Here is a 17737-nt window from a genome sequence, read left to right on the forward strand (position 1 = left end):
CCTTTGGAGCTACTAGAGTCAGTAGCCTCTTGACATTCAAAGAAGAAAGCTTTGCCCAGCAGGCTCTGCCTTCTGTCTTGCCAAATGTTTTATCTTTTGTCAGTTCAGCTGCGTTCATGAAACAGGGTTCTGCCTCTCTCACTTTGAGAGTGACCAGCAACCTCAGAATACTCTTCTAACTCTGAACTAAATAAAGTCCCTTGAAGTATCAAGTAACTGGGACAGAAATGGTATTGGTCTCCTTTACAAAGTAAGACATTTTCTTGCTGAAGCTAGAGCACCTCACATCTTTGCATTATCTATGAGACCAACATAACCGAGCCATCTCGCAGCAGGTGACCTGGCCAGCAGAGGCTGAGGGAAAAAAAGATCAGTGTGTTTAAATCCAATAAATGGACCCATGCAAAGCAAAGAAGTAGGAATCATAGAAACATGACAGCTGGCACAGCTGAAAAACAAAATAAAGAGCATTGACCTCTGCAGAGGGCATTGAAAAATCAGTAAAACTGTCACTGCTGAGCTTCTACACAATTCTAAAGACATGATTTTTGATCTCATCTGCCTCAACTGTGCACAACTGAGGGACCCAGAAGTGAGAACTGGCATACTTGTCATTGTCCAAGGAACTGAAGATGTACAGTGATCAATCTTAAAAGCCTTGACTGTTATGTATATGATAATGCTGTTATTTAAATTTAGCCCCAAATAACTAAACAACATTTAGATAACTAGATAATTGTGTTACATGCAGTATTCCTATAGGAAATACCATACATGCTTAAGTAATATTATAAAGTTATTTAATGGAAAACTGGGAAATTTTAAAGCAGAACTGTAGATAGAAGAGAGATATCTGGAAAATACAACTTAAGTATAAAATGGAATGTAGTAAGCGGAGGCCCTGAAACATGAATTCTTGTATCAGAGGCCCAGTCTGAGGCCTGAAGCCTGAACTAAAGTAAAGCCTGAACCAAAGTACCTCCAGGCAGTGATAAGCAAAGCTGGGCTGTGAGCCAGAGGCAGGTCCCACGCACAGAAGTTGGCAAGAAAAGGTTGTTAGAGGCACGTGCACACACACGCATAAGGGCTAATGAGAGAAACTTGTGCCAAGACGGTGGCAAGACACTCCGTAGACATAACAAGGAACAGACAGGTGCATCTTAAAAACAGGGTCAAAAGTACAACATGATGGATAGATTCGTTTGAACTATGATGAGTAATCGGTCCTGCAACAGTATAAAAGTAGGTCCTGGAAAGCATATCTTTGACCAGCCTAGGGGGCAGTGGAGTGTCCATTGCCAGGGAGTGTCCGTTGCCACCACTGACTGAGCTGTGTCCATTGCCAGGGAGCACAAATTCGTAGTATGCCCTGTAGAGTGTATAAGGAACGATTACTGTGCTTTGTTTGACAATAAACCTGGCTCGGGTTCCTTCGTACCTTACTAGAGTCTGTGGTTTTTGAGGGTTCTCTCAGGGTCTGCTGTGTTAGCTATCTGCGCAGAACTGGGGTAGCACACAGAGGGAACACGCACGCAGCCGACTATTAACATCATCGAACAAGAATGGAGCACCACACTGGTAGCTACTGACAACATGGAAGATCTACTGTATTTGAAAGGTCATATGAAGGTTCTGAGCAGACTCAATTCTGCAATGTCTTCTTAAGAATTAATCTGCATTACTATTTTTTCCTTATTAACCCACTGTTTAAATATGATTCAAAACCTTTTTATCAACACACTCCTGTCTTATTATGAATAGCTCCTTCGAAGACTTAAAAACCATTCCAGCTCTCCAACAACCATCTTTGTTTTTGCTCACTGCCATATTCTAGGGTCACTGGTTATTTCCATACATAGAACCTTAGCTTCAGCTGGTAGGCATTTGCAATCTTTTGAGTAGTCAATCAATACTGCTGACCCATGAAAATACAACACAAAGAGTCTCCTCCCAAATATAATATGAATATGTAATCTTCACAACTGAATCTGCATGACAAAAAAAACCAAAAACCTGCATTGCCAGAAGGGCAACCTGAACTTTTAAGCAAGACAGTCTTTCTATCGGTCTAGTATTTCATTTTAGATTATCTGTAACTGGAATCTGTCCAGTAACTTAAAAAATATTAGTTTACCACTTAGCATCTAACTTATTAAAATGGCAAAGGGAGACACATTTTCAAAGTTGGGCTCTGGAAATACATGCACAAGATCTGGTTTTCCATAAAATAAGGTTGATATCAGATCATTCCCTTCATTAAGGGTGATTTCTCTGAATTTGCAATTGTTGATTAATTGATGTGCTCCTGCAGAACTGTGCTGAAGCTTGATCAGTAGCTATAAATGCACTTTGCGCAGATATTAACATGAATTCTACGTGATGCTGCAGTAAGCAAGATGTTGTGGTACTATTTTTAAAAAAATAGCTTCTGCAGCACAGCTGCCTTTTGCTCTGGATTAGTGCCCACTTATCAACAGTCTGACAAGCTTTCAGACACACATACAAGTTGAAGAACATTCCCTGTAAATAGAAGTGCTGGTAGAAGAATTTGTGGCTCTTCCAACCTGGCAAATAGTTGCTACTACTTACTGAAGACCCACCTGATTGTAGCTATTTTTCACCTGCTGAGAAACAGTTTATAGGAAAAAAGCCTCCCTCTTAGCTTTAACACTTAGCTTTCCAGAAATCCCTTATTTTTGTGAGCCACATGATTCCTGGATAGAAACATGTAAGCGTTTGTGGCAGTTTGTGTTAAGAGCAAACTAACTACAGTAATTGACATCCGTTCTATATGCTCTGTCAGACGCTTGACTTGCAATTTTGTTTCTGCTGAAACTTCCATTAAGGTTCCCTTTCAAAAATGTTGAACTCTGCTACCAGAAATGGGCCTGACAGTATGTAAACCAGGGAACCAAAATGCTTTTCACTTCCACGCATAGCCACTAACATTAGCAGGTACATTGTCTAGGAAGATTTCCTTTGCATGACTGTATTGGTAGGGTCTGAATTTTAGGCGTCTGACAAGAAAAATACACAGACAAAATAGATCAGACAGAAAGGTAAGAGCTGGATGTAGCAAAAAAAGAGAGAGATCATGCAGTTATTAAAAGCTTAATGTGCTTCTGCACAACTATGCTGTGCTGGATAGAATATCAGACATGCTCAGTTGGGTACTTATATGAACCCCCAGTGCTGCTACAGCTAAAGGACCACCTTTTGCTCACCTGGTAGGAGGTCAGTGCTCTAGGAACAAGAGAATGAGAGGTCTATCTCCATTTGTGACTGAAGTCCTAGCTGGCTTCCGTGTGTACAGCAACAGCAATGAAGTCTTACAAGGTCATGAATGCTGACTACTTATCTGAAGCTCTGCCAAACACTGCACCGAGACACAACCCCCAGATATACTAGCTTCTGCACAGACATGCTCCACCTCAGAAGAATAAAGTAAATATGGGACAAATAGACCTATAGACAGACAAAAAGGGCAGGGGGGAATGCTCCCATAGCCCCATGTTTATAGGCTGTAGATCCGTGAGAAAATGCCTTTTGCTGGGAAGCCTCATTTGACAGCATTTGACTGCATTTGACAGCCTCATTTGACTTCTACTTGCTGGGGAAAGTTTATAGCAAAAATAAAAGGAAACAGTAAAGCCAGAAATCTGGACAAGTGAAATCTACCGCATACTGCCAGCTGGAAAACTTGCACTTTCTGCACTGAAATATTCTATGTTGGTTTATTCTCTGACTGCCATGTAGGACTTGAAGCTAACAATGAAAATTGGCCTCCGTTTCTTTTTAAAAGCCACTCAGCAGTGGAAGAAATGGGAGGATTTGCCCTGCCTATTATTTGGCAAGAATCCTGTTCTGGCTCTTCAAACTAGTTATGCACCACACTGCACTTTGGGAAGTCAGTACTTTTGAAAGCTAATTCTGGACACACTCTCTGCAGCAATACAACATGGAGGGTGCACCTGCTATCTGAAAAAGGAAACAAGTGGTCAGTTTTCATGTTTGACCTCAAGGAGGCCATGTCCAGTCAGTCAGCGTCCCCAGGAATTTCAAGTGCAGATCAGATTACCAGCTTGTTCTCGAGCAGGGGTTCTCAGACTTCATTGCACTGCAACCCCCTTCTGACAACAAAAATTACTACATGACCCAAGGAGGGGGGCCCGAAGCCTGAGTCCACCCAAGTCCCACTGCTCCAGGTGGGGGAGCCAAAGCCTGAGCCTTACCGCCCCGGGTGGGGAAGGGATCAAAACCCAAGCCCAAGGACTTCAGACCCAGCCAGGGGGCCTGTAATGTGAACCCTGCCACCCAGGGCTGTGATGTGAAGCCCAAGCCCCAGCAAGTCTAAGCCAGCCCTGGTGACTCCATTAAAATGGGGTCACGACCCACAGTTTGAGAACCGCTGTTCTAGAAGAAGAGACATACAATCCGATTTTAGTCACAGATCTCACTTGGAAAAAAAAAGAAAGATAACAAAAAAAATTATTCAAAAAGAATTGACAGCCATTTTTTCCTCATTAGACAATCAAATTTAATTATCCTGGAACAAGTCATCTTTGGATAAAAACTGTTCTAGCTTAACTCATGTTTAAACAGTCCCTGCTGGCATATTTCATTAGAAATGGGAAGGTACTATTTAAAAAACAAATCTACACCAACATTACACCAGGCAAAAAAATCTGGTGGATGTTTTGTCACTCATTGCCTAAAAGCACGTCTCACTTCTGGCATATCTGCCTGAAATATCAATGGACAAAAGTAATAATTTACAGCCTCTAAAAACGTGAGACCTAATTATAGTGAAATTGAAGCTGAGATTGGTACTTGTGTAGTTTGAAGTTGCAATTTTTGTGCCAATGATGTATATCCTGCCGTCTATATTATTGAAGAGAATGCTGTCTCATATAGATCATTCTAAAATTTTAGCGTCTTTCATCTTGAAGGAGCCTAAAATTTCTTCTTGCTGTTTTAAACAAAACTTAAGCTGATAAAAAAGAGAGACATCAAGATCACTTCATCCATCACTTTTGAGAAGTGTGTGACAGCTCTAACTATTGCACAAAAGCAATGCACAGTAGTTTATACAAAAGAAGTGTAGAATTTCAAATTGCAGGGGAAATCAAGGTAGCAAGAACATAATCACCAGAGCTTAAATTTGACAAAGGCAGCAGAGCTAAGAACCATGGTCGAGATTTCCAAAGCTAGGATTTAGATGCACAAATCACATTACTTCAGTGTCATGGGATTTTAAACTTGACATGTGTATTGATTCGGAGATGAATACAACAATCAGTATCATTAGCGGTTGCCTTAGACACATTAACATCTAATTTATATGTGTTGGCTCATGTACTGCCCCCAAAAGTTTGATGAGATGTCATCATCCTTAAAACTGCACGGAGGGCTATGACGGATGAAAATAACCTATGGCACACAAGACTGACAGTAGTTCCAGTAGGTGCTAATAAGCAATGCCTACTTCTGACAAGACGATCTGCTGCCTCCACAACAAAACCACATACACTGCAATTCTTGCTGACTTGCCACAGCTGACTTCACAACATCTTTTTGCGCTGTCATTCATGCATTTATATACAGTGCTGCCAGTTCCAGTGCCAATCTCAGATGAAAAATGGCATATGAGGGCCAGCAGCTATGTCCTTACAGGGTGGCAGCAACTCTGGGATAGAGAGACGAACTTCAGAAGCCTTAAGTCACACCAACCTCTTTGCAACCTGCGATGCAAATCCTGGACTAGGCTTAACAGACTGCCCACTGGAACAGCCAGAGTGGCTGCCACAATGCAGAAATTTGGCTTAGCCCTATGTTCACAGTGTGACTGCGGGGCAGTGATGCAGATCGTCAAGCACGTGGTGGAGGAGCCCACAATGACAAGATTGGAAGGTTGACTGCAACCCTCAATGATGCAGCAGTTAGAAGGCTGAACAATTTAGATATCGACATCTGACGCACACAAAAGACTATGCCAAGCTTGTGGGAAAATGGAGCAAAAGAAGGGCTGAAGTTTGTAGGGATGGAGATATTGTTTGGGCTTGATTTTATTTTGGTAGGTTATTTTCCCATTCAGAGGTTATGTAGTAGCTGTTAGCCTGACATTTGATTTGATTATATTTTCACTTTTGGACACAGGCACCTAGAACTGAGGACTGACACTTTGTTTCTCTTGTACACATCAACAATCAACAAATAAATATTATTTATGCTTCCGTAGAGCCTGGAGGCCCCAATCAAGGACTGGAGATCCATTGTGCTAGGTACTATATACACGTGCACATGCAGCATCTCTGCCCCTATAGAGCTTACAATCTAAGTAAATAATAAATAAAATGAAGTAGTCAGGACTTAAGTTTAAATGTCACCTGAAAGAGAGCCCATCCCCAAGCACACTGTACCCCTAGCACTTTGTTCAGTACTGACAAATAAGGGAGATCTACCTCCTGAATCACTTGTACCATTTCCTATAGCACCTCCATGTTCTTTAGAGGTTTCACTTTTTGCATACAGACATGGCCTCACCCTGCTTAACTGGTCCTTGCTGATATGATTGCAAAAGAAATTGGCATAGAGGCAGGAATGTAAAATGCAAAATGTCTGGTCTGTTGAGCACAATTTTGTTCCCTTTACTTGTTCATTTTTCTCCGACGGTATGAGCTAAAAGTTATCACAAGTCACCACAAGGGAGACTCTAGATAGCTAAGAATATACAGTATTGTAGTTACAGAAAATAGTAACTGCTCAGATATTATTTGGGAAGTTGATGGCTTATATTCCAGTTTACTAGGGAGCTCCTTAAATCAAGGTTCTGAGACTCAATGAAAGCATTAATCCAGGCAATGAGGCTCAATTAAATTATGAGTAAGGCCATACTTAATTCGTGATATTGCAGAGATTGTGGATCCCACAATATTAGCCTTCCACAGCAATTTTGACAGCTGGTTTCCCCGCTCTCAGCCCAGTGGGGCCAACAGTGGAAAATCACAGAAAAGTAATAATGGGACTTATTACCGCCAATAATAAGGTCCATTATTACTTTTCTGAAACTTTCCATGACTTGTCTGAAACTCAGTTGTAATTTTTGGACAACCATCCCATGATTCAAGTAGGGCCTTAATTATGAGCTTTATTGATCAAATCTGCTCTTTGTAAGCATTCACATAGCACTGACAATGCTCCCAAGTCCTACCCTAGCATGCATTAGGCTCAGGGTGAACCTAATATGGATGTTCTGAAGCAGTCGCTTCCAAATCCTTGTCCCCAATCTAGAGGTGGATGTTCTTAGGCCATTACCCTGATCCACATATACTTAAAGCTGATTCATAGGGAAACTATATCCTTCCACTCCACAGAATGTGTATGGATTACCTTATTTATCTATTCAAAAGGTCAATTTAAAGTTGGAATGATTGAGAAAAAAAGGAAAATGAAAAATATCTCCACAAGAGAACATGGAGGCAGGATACAGTTACGTAAAACACTGCAAAACACTGAGCCACCAATCCCATGACACTCAAGCTTTGGGCCTCTTTCAGAGAAAATGCTTCAGTGAAACCTTCCTGAAATAGTCTAAATTACTGGTTTGTTTATAAGTGGTCTTATTTATACACTGCCAGTTACTGCCCAGAATGACAGGCTGGAGCATTTCCCAGTAAGTAATATAAAAATTCAGCAGTGATGAACTGGTTATCATCATCCTGAAGCAAAACAAAGTTTCAATTGTACAGCAGAATGTACATTCAGATATTTTTAAATATAGATAATTTGGGCATATTTTCCTTATTATTATTATTTGTAACATAGCAGCACAGAAAAGCCATGATCAGGGTCAGAGCTTCACTGTGCTAAGTACTGTACAAACATGATTTTGTTATTTCTGATACATCATTTCAGCAGATCATCTCAATAGGAGAAAAGGAAATCATAAATATTAACAGAATTTTCCAAGGAAAATTCCTCCATGTAGTAAAGTATACTCCATCACTGAGGTGTTATTTCAATAGAATGGTACAGGGATAGTAACATGTATATCCTACCTAAATACTCTATCATCATATTACACTATTCTGACTCTGGGTAAGCTAACGGAATTCAACTCGACCTTCAAAGCCCTTGGAATGCAACAAAATATCTCTGGGTTCTGACATTTATGGGTGGCTTCTCTGCGTGGCTGCTTTTATTGCCTTGAAAATAATGGTGAAAGCTGTGTGTACAAACCTGCTATAAACACTGACAAATCACATGAAAGGAAGACAGATTTATTTGGTGTAGGTTACTCCAGGGCTAATCTAATCAAACCTAAGATTTTCATTTTTTAAGCAGACCATAGCATGCAGAGAGGTTTTTTGGACGTGACAGACTTCTGCTGGAATTTTATTTTAATGTGAAAACAATTTAACTGATTTGGATTTTCGTTGTATGTATTTTCAGTTTAGAAAAGGTATGTATATTTCTTTTGTAAGTGCATCTTTGCATATATTAATGCAGAAGTGAAATCCTGTGGAAAATCTATATACTGGACAACTAATCTGTCTAATAAGGTTTTGATTCAAAATCAGTTTGGACTGTTATCCATTCTAGAACCTAAGAAGTGCTAGATATAAAGAAAATGCATCTCATTTATGGAACTGCTCAAACTTTGAAGGAAATCACACTTGGCGAGTGTGTCATTCTGTACCTCAAAGTAGCACCCTAGAACCCCCATATTCACCACTGTCATATTAGGATGATATGTTTTGTACAAAGTATATCTTGTGAGATATCATTTTAAAAGTCTTGATCTGTTGAACATTAATATCCTGTTGGATTGTATGTGCTATCATTATATGTGAAGTTATGAAATATTGCTATATGTGTTACTGAAATATGTTGTGAGGGTGTGAACCCACAACCAGCCTTTCAGTTACAATAAAGGAGTAACCATCAACAGGCAGACAGTCATAAATGGGGACTGCCTGATCCCCATGTCACAGCAAAGGTCTTTCCAGCAAGCTCAAAGAAAATATAGATGAGAGACAAGCGACTTCACAACTTGGCCTCTTCTCTTCTCCCCTTCCTCCCCTCCACCCCCAATTTCAACACCTGGACGAACCTCTGGAGGACAAAGACTTTGAAGTGGGGAAGTTTGGTCCCAGGCTGGACAGTTGTCCCAGCCTGTGTATTGAGGAACTGTAACCAGCTTGTAACATCTGTCAGGGTGAGAAAAAGCTGTTTGCTTCAACACTTGCTTAGACTAAAAGTTTAGGATTTAGAATGCTTGTTTCTATTTTTATTTCTTAAAACTATCTCTGTCCTTTATGCCAACCACTTATAATCACTTCAAATTTATCTTTCTGTAGTTAATAAACTTATTTTAATGTTTTATCTTTACCAATGAGTTTGTCTAAAGTGCTCAGGAAATCTGCTCAGGTTACAAAGGCTGGTGCGTGCCCACTTTCCTATGAAGAAGTGGCAAACTGAGTAATGAACTTACACTGGCCAGGCTTCTGACCAGTGCAAGCTGTTACAGTTCTGGGGTGTAGGGCAGGACCTGGGTGAGAACTGGCTGGAGCTTCTCTATTGTTGATTCACGAGTGGCTGGGAGACCATTCACGTAACTCAGTTGGGTGTGTCCCTGCCTGGGGATGTCTTGGAAGTGCAATGCCTATCAGAAGCTTGCTCGTGGTTTTGGAAGGCTCAGTGGTCCCACAGTCCAGGTTGCACCCCCGGAACCCCATCACAGCTAGATTTCTACAACAGGGCCCAAAGTTGTTCTCAGTCTATAGGAGGTTTTACCATTTACTACAATAGAAACAGGGTGGCGGGAGACTCATAACTGGTATTTCAACTAACAAGCAGCTCTAACAAATCTTTTTCACCAGTTTTTAGTCAAAGACATAAGATACTCTTTGAATACAAATACCACACCAGCAAGTCTAGCTACTGTAAAATTAGCTGAAACAGAGAGCCCAATTCGGCTCCCACTGAATTTAAAGGTATTTGTGCTACTGACTTTGATGAAAGTAGGATGAGGCTCAAAGTGCACTTAAATTCAGAAAAGGACACTGGGAAAATGTCCTTCTGGGGATTCCACATTTATTCACTCCCACAGACTTTTAATGGCAGTTTAAAAATCAAGCTTCCTTCCGTTCCCACTGAAGTTAATGGGCCTAATCCTACCAGGTTCTGACCATCCTCAATCCCTGTTGAGTTCAATAGGAGTTAAAGGAACTCAATATTTTGTAGGATTGAGCTACAAGAGGCTTTTTCTAACTGCCAGCTGTGCAAATTCATTCTAGGATATGAGAAGCAAGCTGCATCTTTTCTGCCCCTTACTTTCTCACTAGTAATAAAGCTTCATCAGGTTTCAGAGTAGCAGCCGTGTTAGTCTGTATTCGCAAAAAGAAAAGGAGGACTTGTGGCACCTTAGAGACTAATCAATTTATTTGAACATAAGCTTTCGTGAGCTACTGCTCACTTCATTGGATGCGTTCAGTGGAAAATACAGTGGGGAGATTTATATACATAGAGAACATGAAACAATGGGTGTCACCATACATGCTGTAAGGAGAGTGATCACTTAAGGTGAGCTACTACCAGCAGGAGAGCGGTGGGGGTGGGGAGAGGGGAACCTTTTGTAGTGATAATCAAGTTGGGCCATTTCCAGCAGTTGACAAGAATGTGTGAGGAACAGTGGGGGGGAAGTAAACATGGGGAAATAGTTTTACTTTGTGTAATGACATCCTCTCCCAGTCTTTATTCAAGCCTAAGTTAATTGTATCCACTCTGCAAATTAATTCCAATTCAGCAGTCTCTCGTTGGAGTCTGTTTTTGAAGTTTTTTTGTTGAAGAATTGCAACTTTTAGGTCTGTAATCGAGTGACCAAAGAGATTGAAGTGTTCTCCAACTGGTTTTTGAATATTATAATTCTTGACATCTGATTTGTGTCCATTTATTCTTTTACGTAGAGACTGTCCGGTTTGACCAATGTACATGGCAGAGGGGCATTGCTGGCACATGATGGCATAGATCACATAGGTAGATGTGCAGGTGAACGAGCCTCTGATAGTGTGGCTGATGTGATTAGACCCTATGATGGTGTCCCTTGAATAGATATGTGGACACAGTTGGCAACGGGCTTTGTTGCAAGGATAGGTTCCTGGGTTAGTGGTTCTGTTGTGTGGTGTGTGTGGTTGCTGGTGAGTATTTGCTTCAGGTTGGGGGGCTGTCTGTAAGCAAGAACTGGCCTGTCTCTCAAGATCTGTGAGAGTGATGGGTCGTCCTTCAGGATAGGTTGTAGATCCTTGATGATGTGTTGGAGAGGTTTTAGTTGGAGGCTGAAGGCGATGGCTAGTGGCATTCTGTTATTTTCTTTGTTGGACCTGTCCTGTAGTAGGTGACTTCTGGGTACTCTTCTGGCTCTGTCAATCTGTTTTTTCACTTCAGCAGGTGGGTATTGTAATTGTAAGTATGCTTGATAGAGATCTTGTAAGTGTTTGTCTTTGTCTGAGGGGTTGGACCAAATGCAGTTGTATCGTAGAGCTTGGCTGTAGACAATGGATCATGTGGTGTGGTCTGGATGAAAGCTGGAGGCATGTAGGTAAGAATAGTGGTCAGTAGGTTTCCGGTATAGGGTGGTGTTTATGTGACCATTGCTTATTACCACCGTAGTGTCCAGGAAGTGGATCTCTTGTGTGAACTGGACCAGGCTGAGGCTGATGGTGGGATGGAAATTGTTGAAATCATGGTGGAATTCCTCAAGGTCTTCTTTTCTATGGGACCAGATGATAAAGATGTCATCAATGTAGCACAAATAGAGTAGAGGTATTAGGGGACGAGAGCTGAGGAAGCGTTGTTCTGAGTCAGCCATAAAAATGTTGGCAGACTGTGGGGCCATGCAGGTACCCATAGCAGTGCTGCTGATTTGAAGGTATACTTTGTCCGCAAATGTGAAATAGTTATGGGTGAGGACAAAATCACAAAGTTCAGGCACCAGGTTTGCTGTGACATTATCGGGGATACTGTTCCTGACGGTTTGTAGTCCATCTTTGTGTGAAATGTTGATGTAGAGGGCTTCTACATCCATAGTGGCCAGGACGGTGTTGTCAGGAAGATCACCGATGGATTGTAGTTTCCTCAGGAAGTCAGTGGTGTCTCAAAGATAGCTGGGAGTGCTAGTAGAGTAGGGCCTGAGGAGGGAGTCTACGAGCCAGACAATCCTGCTGTCAGGGTGCCAATGCCTAGATGATGAGGCATACAGGATTTCCAGGTTTATGGATCTTGGGTAGCTTCATCATTAATTGTATACTTTTGTTAAAGATTCAGGAGGCAGATTCTATCTACTTACATGGTCTCTGTAGTATTAGAATGCCTCACAAATAGTAATGGACCCCAGGTCTCCTTTACATTCAGGCCCCTTTTCACCACTCTTGACTAAAGCAGTAGTATAAGTGACAATGAATTTACCCTCAGAATGCCTCCTTCTGGTAAGGGAGTTTTATTCTTGTTTCACAGATGGGGGAGTGAGGCACAGGCAGATGCAAAATTTGGCCAAGGTTCCACAGAAAGTCTGAAACAGAGCCAGAATTTGAACCCACATCCCGAGGCCCAATCCAGTGCTCTAACCACAAGAACATCTTCCCTTCAAAGCCAGCTCACACTTTGCAGTTGTAGAAGCACTACAGTACTATGAACAGAACACGTTTTGTCAGTTACATTAGTACATCTGACTGGACGGTACTCATGGAGCAAGTACATCAGATGGGGAAATGCCATTTCTGGCCACTTTAAGAAGCAGAACTTTTTTTTAATTATTTTTTCCAAGCATCTTCATTTGTATTTGTGTATCTGTGGCTTAGTCACAGTGCTGCTGCAACAGCAACTCTTGATAATGAATCTAAAAATGGCAGAGTGCTCTTTAAGATACTGTGAGGCTGCCATCAACCATTTACCATTTTCAATTTTGCTGTCAGAATATTAAATTTTTTGAACTAGTTTGTACACTCATTACAAGTTACAAGAGTATTTTATGGTCAGCTGCTAGTACCACAAATCATAAAAATTATCCCCCAGCACTCTGAAAATAGTAGTGCAAGATTTCCTTCATGTGCCTGCAAGTCTTTTAGCCATAAATCTCAAAAAATAATGCTGTTTGTTTAATCTAAGTCTGCTATACTGAGAGAGATTAATGAGACAAGGTGTCTGCTAGTCAAAGGAGGAACACAAGATCTATCCTATCTCATTTCATCTCCAGGTTTAATCATTGTAAACATTATGTAATGTGACATTCACACATTATTGGAAGAGTTAAAGGAACAAATTGCATATCACTGATCAGCTGATCATTTTTCATTTGCTTTCAAACTCCAAAATTAATGATGCCCTTCCTTTTTCATTAGATCTCTTTTTTTTACCTTGTTTCACTAAATAAGAAATGGAATATGCTGGCAATCGGAATATCTGTTTGCAATTTCTTTGGTTTTACATGTGTAACAACCCCTTCTCCCCCCCGAGTCACAAAATAGGCCTAAGTAGCTTCAGCTCTAGCCTTGTTAGGCTGCTGCCAAGCTTTTTTGGCTAAAAGTTGCAATTTCAGACTTGTATGTTGAAAGAGACAACTCCATTACTTTCTATTTTGCATTATCTTGTTTCTTCAAGTAGCTCTTTTTTTGCCACCAATATTACCACTTGTGTTTCAGTTGATTTTGCTCCCTCTCTGTTGGCTCAAAGCATAAAGACAGATTTTTTTTCTCCCCCGCCATTCCACAGCTCCCCCAATCATTCCAAAACCATGTGGCACTTCTCAATTTTGCTTCGCCACAGTATTCACATGTCTCCCCAATGGCTACTTACTTATCTGTACTATTGCTTTAAAACATTCACTATTTCATTTAACCCACACTGCTTCTGTCCCTCTTTCTTTTCCAGTTACTCCCCACCTTCCTGTTTGGTCTCTTCATCTACTCACTACAATTCATTCTTCCATTATTACTATTTCTAAACTTCATTTCCTCTTCGCTCTCTCTCTCTGTTTATCTGACCCACTCTGTTTTAAGTCCCCTTTCGAAAGGATTCCCTTTCCTTCAATTTAACCCAATTTCTTTGAATTATTTAACCTCTTCTTGTAAACCCAATCATTCTTTCCTACTCGAAACAACCAGTTCACTTATTTGTTCTAGTTGTTGACTTTTGGCTATGTGTTATTTCTGTGTTCTGTTATTATCTGTACACTTGGTGCCTGTACAGTGCAGCCCTATTAATACATTTAACCTTGTGTTACCCAAACCCAGTTGTTTGGATTACAGATGCTATATAAAGAAAATGTAACACATTGTTGTAATCAGGTCTGATGGAGTGTCCTCTACAGACAGCAGGAAGTATGTTGATCATTAATTTATTTTGCATCTCTGAAGCGCCTCACTCTAATTAAGAACAGTAATTTGCTTCAGAAGGTTATTTTGTTGTTGTTTTTAATGTCCCAAAACACCTGTGAAGCCTTGAGCAACTGAGTAGATTTGATACTAATAATAAGGGTAAGATAGTGACTGTGAAGCCTACACAAAACTTTCTGGGGAAGATTTTCAGAAGAGCTCAGCACCCAACAGTTTCCATGTAGGAACTTGTCACAAGGTTCACTTAATTCTGGGGTTCCCCCTTGTGGATGGGTCTGGAGATCTGCTCTCCTCCAGTCCAGTGCCCCCTTCCATTACCCACTCACCCCGTGGCCCCTCTTGCTCTCCAGGACTCAGGATGCTCTCCGTGACTCAACCCTCTGCTAGGTCAGTATATGGTCTCCCCTTCTGGGATATCAAAGTCTCGTTGGATAAGCTGTCCGGTGGCACCTCCAACACTCCTGTGCCATTTTCAAGTGACTGGTAGAGGAACCCAGACCCTCCGTCTACACTGGGTTCCAACCCACGGACATAAAAAACAACAAACAACAACAAAAGAACTCTATAACCACCAGCCAAAGTAGACTTAAGACCATTTCCGACAGGCATTTGTCCAACCTGTTCTTAAAAACCTCCATTGACAAGAATTCCACCACCTCTCTTGGAATCCCATGCTAGTGCTTAACTACCCTTATAATTCAAGTTTTTCTTGATGTCTAACCTAAATCTCCCTTGCTGCAGATTAAACCTGTTACTTCTTGTCTTACCTTCAAGGACATGAAGAACAATTGATCACAGTCCTCCTTATAACAGCCCTTAACATATTTTCTAACGATTTAAAATATTGTAAGACACTATTTTTCAAGATTTTTTTTGTAACTAACTTAAGGGAAGAATATTTTGGAAAACCTGCCCTCACACCCAGCAGCTCCCATTGTTCTAGCTGGTGGGCCTAAGCACTTTTGAAAATCTGCCATTTTATTTAGGTGCAGTGGTATGTTCACCCCCTACCAGCCCTGAAAGGGTTAAGGTGGCTCAGATAAGGCCAACTAACCATATAGGCCACACATGGAGGAGAGTCAGGCTAGATTTATAAATTACTAACTGCTGATGTCCAAGTGACGGAGAAGCTAGATAAGGTACCAAGCCAGGAAGTTTGCAGCAGAAAAAATCTGTTACCTACCTTTTCGTAACTGTTGTTCTTCGAGATATGTTGCTCATGTCCTTTCCATTCTAGGTGTGTGAATTCGCACATACGCAGCTGTCAGTGATTTTCTGCCTTCGTGGTATCCACAGGGTCGGTTGTGGCAGACCTTAAGTGCCACACTCATGAGCTAATATATTAGGCGCCGCCAGCCCTATGCCCTCTCAGTTCCTTCTTGCCGGCAACTGTAGTCAGAAGAGATTATGTTGAGCACCCAACAATCTGAGGTCAGCTGCAACCAGGCTGACTGGAAGGGGCACAGGGGATTGAGGAAAGAGCAGGAGGATGGATCCTGGGAAGTGACTCAGGCACACCCTTAAAATATCTTCTGATGGCTTCCTAGGCCTCTGGAAGGGCCAGGCTGGGCAGAGGAATGGGAAGATGAAGGGTGTCACTGCTTAAACCCCTTGTCTCTGTCCTTTTTCCTGTAGGTTCTTGGCCGGGAAGTCCCCCAGGACCTAGGCGGAATGGCTTCCTCGTCTCCTGAGGAGTATGAAGGCCCAAGCAGCAGCAGGTGGCACAAGAGTCTTTAAGGCTGTGGAGACTTGAATCAGTGAGCTCGGAGAAGAGCTCTGCCCCCTCAAATGGGAGGTCCTGAATAGTGGTCTGCATCTCCTGGAACAACCCAGATCACTGTAACCAGCAGCTGCGCATCATCACCACTGCAGAAGCGACCACCCTGGCCGCTGAGTGCATAACGTCCCAGGCCATTTGGAGGGCACCTTTCGCTATTGCTCTGCCTTCCTCCACTAAAGTGGTGAACTCCTGGGCTCAGTCCTGTGGGAGGGCCTCATTGAACTTGCTAATGGAGTCCCACAGGTTAAAATTGTACCTGCCTAACAGGGCCTGGTGGTTAGACATCCAAAATTGCAGGCTGGCCGCTGAATAAATTTTTCTGCCAAACAAGTCCAGTCTCTTGGCGTCTTTGTTTTTCCATGTGCCACTCATCTGACCCTGCCTGTCCCTCTCATTGACAGCGGACATGACCAAAGACACCGCTGGAGGGTGCATGTACAGATATTCAAATCCCTTTGCAGGGACGTAGTACTTCTTTTCCACCTTCTTAGAAGTAGGCGGAATGGAAGAAGGGGTCTACCATAGCAATTTTAAGGATCCCTGGGTGGATGGGCAGCGCGACCCAGGCCAGGGGGGTAGAGGAAATAACATTAAAGAGGTCATTGGACTCCTCGCTAACTCCTCTATCTCCAAGTTCCAGTTGGTAGCCACCCTTCTAAGGAGGGCCTGGTGCTCCTTGATGTCATTGGGGGAACTGCCTGTTTGGGAGGGGCCCATCATCACTTTGTCCGGAGATGACAACTGCACCGCAGGGCGAGGGACAGCTTCCCCTTCCTTCTCTGGGGATGGCTACTTAGGTGTCGGAGTCAGAGCCTGCTGTGCAGCCCCCACACCAGATTCGGCACCGTGCTCTGATTCTGGTGCCAGTGGTGCCGGGGGCCGCTTGTCTGAGGCGGGCAGGGAGAAATGGTGGGAATACGGGACCAGCATGACGGGTATGCCCCACAGATTCCAGTATGGCCATTGAGAGGAGCACTGTCCCTGATGCCACTCTGCCGCCGTGGACGCTGTGCCGGTCTCGTGGGTCAGCGGTGATTCACCCTTCCTTGGCGAGGGGCTGAACTCCTGCTCTGACTTGTAACATTGCCTCTCCGGTGATCAGGATGGAGCCGTGGAGGCCTGAGGCTGCTGACTGACCCTTGTCGGCAACTGGCAGGAACAGGGTGAGGATTGGTGCCTGCCCAATGAGTGGTACTGAGGAGGTGGAGACCTGTGCCACGACCAGGAGCAATCCCGCACAAGTGGGATCGACCCCAAGGAGACCATCGAGGCAATGTGACCTGCACTGTGGCGATCTCTGGCTGGAGGCTCACCGGTACTGAGGGTATAAGGACTGATGCCTTGACTCCAGTGTCGCATGCCTCATGGGGGAGAGCACGGTATCAGAGATGAGGATCTTCTGACCAGAGATGGAGGTTGCGGTGCCAGGGTCCTGGGCCATGGTGATGGGGATCGATGCCTGTGATCTGGGGACCGAGGATGTTCCACCGCCTTGTGGAGCAGTCCCATGACCGGCCTGCCCTTGGATGTTGGTGCCATAGCTGAGTCTGGCACCTGGCGTGGTGTC

At 42.8% G+C, this 17737-nt stretch overlaps 1 protein-coding gene across 5 annotated transcripts in view; it reads right to left on the reverse strand.

The window, feature by feature from the left end:
- ST6GALNAC3 (ST6 N-acetylgalactosaminide alpha-2,6-sialyltransferase 3) overlaps positions 1–17737 on the reverse strand; it is a 319905-nt gene that overhangs the window by 184230 nt on the left and 117938 nt on the right. Inside the window, exon 1 of one of the 5 annotated variants that reach the window (XM_075131726.1) lies at positions 3225–3312. The exons of the other annotated variants lie outside the window; for them this stretch is intronic. The gene's annotated coding sequence lies outside the window, so the exon portion shown is untranslated. Of the gene's footprint in view, positions 1–3224; positions 3313–17737 lie in introns of those variants that run through there. 5 annotated transcript variants of the gene reach the window in all.

This window comes from Caretta caretta, chromosome 8 (genome assembly GCF_965140235.1).
Source record: "Caretta caretta isolate rCarCar2 chromosome 8, rCarCar1.hap1, whole genome shotgun sequence".
Classification (NCBI taxonomy): Eukaryota; Metazoa; Chordata; order Testudines; family Cheloniidae; genus Caretta; species Caretta caretta.